Here is a 5,887-nt window from a genome sequence, read left to right as displayed (position 1 = left end):
TGGCCTATGCCAACCCAAGTGCAGCATAACGAACAGACAGACAAGTTCAAGGCCAACGATCGCTACCAGACGGATGAGCCCATCAGAAACAGAGCCACTTCTTCCACCCAACCACACAAGATCCGGACAAAGGCCTTGTCCATCTGCATTGAGGCAGTTGCCCTGAAGTTAAGTATAGGTTATGTAGTTGTTAGGTGTAGTTTAACTTGTAGTGTTTTATGCTGCATGTCAAAGTAAACCTTGTGTGTAAATAAACCATCTTTGAACTTGAACTGACTAACTGGCTGTGTGGTCCTTTGATCAATATCCGGTAAAGCCGGTGGTATCACGTGATACCTGGAGACTCTAAAGAGCATCATTATTGATTGGCAACATTATTGCTGACTCTGGTGGCGATTGGCAACAGAGGTCACCAAACCCCTGTTCAATAGCAGGAATGAATTAGATTCACCACCGACCCAGAGAATCAGTTGGCCAGAGCTGTGGAATTCACAGCCATCGCTGAAATTCCACAGGTGAAAGGGGCACTGGAGGGCATGTGGCACTGAGAGGACCCTGGGAACAATCAGCAGCATTCACAAACAGAAAGGTTTATCATTTTCTAAATGTACAGCTGGTCTGTGATCACTGAGGTATGTGTGCGCTACCCAGAGAGCACTCATGATTTGTACATCCTCACTAACTCACAGGTGCCACAAGTGTTTAATCCCTATAAATTGCAGGGTTGGCTCACTGGTGACATAAATACTAACAGAAGACCTGGCTTATGTCAACAGTGCAGAATCTGCAAAATGAAACCAAAAATGGGTACAATGCCACCCATGATCAACAAGGGCAATAATAGAGTAGACTCCTGCACTGCTAACAATGAGTCTCCACTGCTTGGACTGCTCGGGTGGAGTGCTGCAGTACTCGCCAGAAATCATGTTCAGGAACATTGTGGTCTGCTGTGTCCTGCATAACCTCACTCAACAAAAGGGAGAGGAATTTTCAGAGGGGGGTTAGAAGAGCCAGATGTTTCCTCTGATGAGGAGTAATAGAAAGATACTACTGTTGATGAGGGAGTGGGGTAATGTGAATGCAGCTGTAGATGCCTGGGCAATGGAGGGCTGCATCAAACTGGCCTATGATGGCCCTCATCGCACCAGATTCCAGGTAAATTGAGATACTGCAATATCTGTATGCCACTATTGGTTATCAATCTCTGGTGGCTGGGAGTGGGTTGATGAGTGGGTGAGGACATCTTTGTTTCATTACATTGTACTTTTGTCTTGGTGGCTGCATTAAATTTGACGTCTTCACCTTAACTCTGTTAGTAGTGTGACACTGTGCACGTGTTGATCTGAAAATAGATCACTGACACTAGATGTGCTGTTTAGGCAAAATTGTGGTGTCTGTGCCCACAGGCCACTACTCGTCAAACACTGTACATTTCCGTGACCGCTGGCACCACAAAGGAAAATTTCTGGAGGCCCCTGGCACATGCAGGTCCATATGCTCGCTATATTGGAAGCCACATGTACTTGTAATTTAGCGGGGAGTCACACATGTCTCACTGTTGCATTGTCCAAATAAGGATAGTGCCTTGCAAAGGACCGTGTCAGGGGAGAAATCAGTAAGACATGCAGTGACTTGGCCGCTGACGCTGCTGAGACAACAGCCTCACAGAAAATGATAACTGGGTGAACACTAACTATTGTGTTTCCAGCTGCATTCCAAGGCCACAACTTTACAAATGATGCCCAAGGTTTAAAACTATACATGTCAATGTACTCAGAGATGCCACCACTGACCATGTGACATGATAAATGGTCCACCGGTCCATAACACCCAGAACTCTTTGAGACTGGGGTACATTGAATGCACCCCACCATCGCAGCAACTGGCAACACAATGAAAATGCAGCAGACATGAATGAAGTGAAATTAAGCGACTATTTACAAGTGTGTTTCATATAAACAGTCAATAGACATCTGGGCTATCTATGTGCCACTATAATCTTTCTTTCCCGTTCACTATGCTTAAGTGCAGTGCCGACACCCACAGCTGATGTGGGGTCAATGTGCTGACTGTAGTTCCCTATTGACAGATGACTTTGGTGGCCCTCCTCTGTTGGTCCAATGTCGAGAGGGCACCAGCCTGCTGAGGGTCTCCTGCACATGTGCAGGTGCACCCTCCTTAGCCTGGCCTGCTGCAGATGATGAAGTCACTGGCAGAGGGGAGCTGGAGAGTCAGGGCACCCTTGGCGTGCCTGGGATGAAGTCTCCTGTGGTACCTTACTGGCATTCTTCCTCCCTGTTGGTGCACAATGGCACCTCCCTGATTTATTAAGGAGAGGAGACACCTCGAGGGAGATCGGGTTACCCCATCCTGCTCTTGTCTTACCACTACTGCACTGCACCCATGGCTAAAGTGATGGAGTTCAGGTCCTCGCACACATCCAGCAGCCACTTTGCGTTCTGCTGGACCTGGGTCTCCAAGCTGGTTTTCACCCTGTCCATGAAGACAGCCAAGCGCTCACATTCCAGAGCCACGACAGAAGACAGAACGTGAATAGAAACCTCCACCTGTTGCTCAGGACTGCAAATGGCGCCTGGTACCTCTGACAGAGATGTTCCCCCGCCCATCTCTACATCTTCATCAAGTCTCTCATGGCTGAAACCAGAGGCTTGTCATCTGCATGGGGCTCAGCCCTCTGAGTGTCAGAGACCTCAGTCATCACCTGCCAGTATGTGTAAGTGATGGTAGCAGGTAGCATAGTGGTTAGCACTTTGGCTCCACAGAGCCAGGGTCCCAGGTACGATTCCCGGCTTGGGTCACTGTCTGTGCGGAGTCTGCACGCTCTCCCTGTGTCTGCGTGGGTTTGCTCCGGTTTCCTCCCACAAGTCCCGAAAGATGTGTTATTTGGTAATTTGGACATTCTGAATTCTCAGGGCCTTTCAGGTGGGGTGGGGGAGGTCAATGGGGGAATGGTGGATCGGGGGGTGGGAGCCACAGCTGTTTGTCAGTCCAAGATCCTTTCCCAATTCCTTACAAATATTGAACACTATGGCAGGGATTCTGGACCCAGCAGAATTTATCAGAGTGGTGCGACTGCTAGGCTGGGCGGTTAGACCCCGGAGACAGTGGTGGCAGCAGCAGCGCCAGCAGATGCTCATGGCGGTGACACACATATGCCATACCCCGCTCCACATCCTGAGGACCCGGTTGCCCATCAGGCTAGGGAGGGACCTTAAAGAATCAGGGAGTTGACATTGTGTGGCGACAGGGAGGAAGAGTGCCAGTAAGGTACCACAGGAGACTTCACCCCAGGGCACGCCAAGGGTGTGACTCTCCACCTCCCCTCTGCCAGTGGCCTCATCATCTGCAGCAGGCCAGGCTGAGGAGGGTGCACCTGCACATGTGCAGGAGAACCTCAGCAGGGTCTACAAGCGCTGGTCATTTGAACAGATGATGGCTCGCGCATGCAGCACCAGGCTCAACCTCAACAAGGAGAGGTTGCGTACCTGTGCCCTGCAAAGTGTTAGCCACGTGAAGAAGGAGGACAACCGCTCTCTGTGGCCATTATGCCTCAGGAGCCTTCCAGGGCTCGATAGGGGACCTGTGTGGCATCTCGACAGGTCACGGATGTCCTAATTGCCCAATCGGATAACTGCATCAACTTTGAAATGAACCAAGCCCAACACGATGCCCGGGCTGGAGGTTTTTCCGCCATCGCCGGATTCCACAGGTCCAGGGAATAGTGGATACCAGGCATGTTGCCCTGCGCTCACCGGGCCATCTGGGAGTGCCCTACATACCCCATGTGGGCACCCATTGCTACACCTTTGATTTGGAGAAAATGGGATGAGTTAAAAGAGAAGTTGTTGAGAAATAGAACGAGTTCAGCCAGGCGGAGGAGAGTGGTGGTGGATGGGAATTGTCCAGGCCTCTTTTTGAGAAAGAAGCGAAGAGCTCTCAGGCCATCCTGGAGTGGGATGGAGGTGTAGAGAGATTACACATCCATGGTGAATAGGATGCTGTTAGGGCCCGCGAACTGGAAACTGTCAATATGACGCAGGGCATCAGAGGAATCCCGGATGTAGGTGGGGAGGGAATGGACCAGAGGAGTGAGGACAGAGTCAAGATAAGAGGAAATAAGTTCGGTGAGGCAGGAGCATGCTGACACAATGGGCTTTGCTGAGACAGTCCTTTCCTTACCCTTTCACTGATTTGCTTCCCCCTTTCCCTCCCTCACATCTACATAAGAACATAATAACTAGGAACAGGAGTAGGCCATCTGGCCCCTCGAGCCTGCTCCGCCATTCAATGAGATCATGGCTGATCTTTTGTGGACTCAGCTCCACTTTCCGGCCCGAACACCATAACCCTTAATCCCTTTATTCTTCAAAAAATTATCTATCTTTACCTTAAAAACATGTAATAAAGGAGCCTCAACTGCTTCACTGGGCAAGGAATGCCATAGATTCACAACCCTTTGGGTGAAGAAGTTCCTCCTAAACTCAGTCCTAAATCTACTTCCCCTTATTTTGAGGCTATGTTCCATAGTTCTGCTTTCACCCGCAGTGGAAACAATCTGCCCGCATCTATCCAATCTATCCCCTTCATAATTTTAAATGTTTCTATAAGATCCCCCCTCATCCTTCTAAATTCCAACGAGTACAGTCCCAGTCTACTCAACCTCTCCTCATAATCCAACCCCTTCAGCTCTGGGATTAACCTAGTGAATCTCCTCTGCACACCCTCCAGTGCCAGTACGTCCTTTCTCATTCAGCAGCGATTTGACTGAAGAAACATCATGTCTGGCAGAGGGAAAGGAGGCAAAGGACTGGGCAAAGGCGGAGCAAAGCGGCACCGCAAAGTGCTTCGTGATAACATCCAGGGCATCACCAAACCAGCAATCCGCCGCCTGGCTCGCCGTGGCGGGGTCAAGCGTATCTCGGGTTTGATCTATGAGGAGACTCGCTGAAGGTTTTCCTGGAGAATGTGATCAGGGTTGCGGTCACCTACACTGAACACGCCAAGCGCAAGACGGTCACCGCCATGGATGTGGTTTACGCTCTCAAACGCCAGGGCCGCACTCTCTATGGATTCGGCGGCTGAGAAACTCCATTTGACAATTATAATCTACATCTGTCACAGTTTACCCTCTGATGTTAGTTTCTCTGGTGTTTGGCCTTTCACACCTTTTGTTCTCTCTGGGGACTGCCTTTAGCACTCTTTCCCTTGGTTTCTGTGGCTATCAACACCCCATTTCCCTGGGTTTCTATGGTTATGACTTATCTTTCATTCTCACTCCACAGTATAAATATTTCCCACTTTCTCTGCCTGGATTCGAAATGTTAGCTCCTTTCTATCCCTACAGACCTGCTGAGATTTTCCAGCATTTTCTCTTTGGTTGCCGAGTACCTTGGCCTTGAAGTAGTAAAAAAAATACTAAAGTAGTGCAAGTCAATTGAGAATGTTTTAAAATTGCATGTGGAAAATGCAGAAGACAAGTCAAACAAAGAGGAGCTAGAGAGGAGGAGAAATTTACATAAAAAGGGAAATAAATGAGTTAAACACAGAAAAATATAAAGTGAGCAACAAGAGGAAGTATGTGTGTGTGAAAAAGGGATAGATTCAAAACAAACAGGAGAGATGAAAGGAGACAGAAATAATTAGAGACGGACTTTTCATCGAAAGAGAAAGGTGTACAGTTAAAAAATGTCAATGAATGACACATTGAAAAAAGAGCTGGTTTTTACTCAAGAGTTGACCAAAAGAGGCTGACAGCAACTGTCTGAAATGTGTGGAACAGTTATCAGGCTATTCTACAGAACACCATTGTTATTTCATAAATTACAATTGAGGGCTGCAAAAAGTACATGGTTTCCACTGAATACAC

The 5,887-nt window shown here is 48.5% G+C and overlaps 1 pseudogene; it reads left to right on the top strand.

Moving 5' to 3' along the window:
• Nucleotides 1–4,796: 4,796 nt before the first annotated feature.
• LOC119962376 lies at nucleotides 4,797–5,112 on the top strand (annotated as a pseudogene).
• The last annotated feature ends 775 nt before the right edge of the window (nucleotides 5,113–5,887 follow it).

Source organism: Scyliorhinus canicula, chromosome 2 (assembly GCF_902713615.1).
Source record: "Scyliorhinus canicula chromosome 2, sScyCan1.1, whole genome shotgun sequence".
Lineage (NCBI taxonomy): Eukaryota > Metazoa > Chordata > Chondrichthyes > Carcharhiniformes > Scyliorhinidae > Scyliorhinus > Scyliorhinus canicula.
Note: the sequence above shows the minus strand (reverse complement) of the source record. Positions and strands in the feature narration are given on the sequence as shown.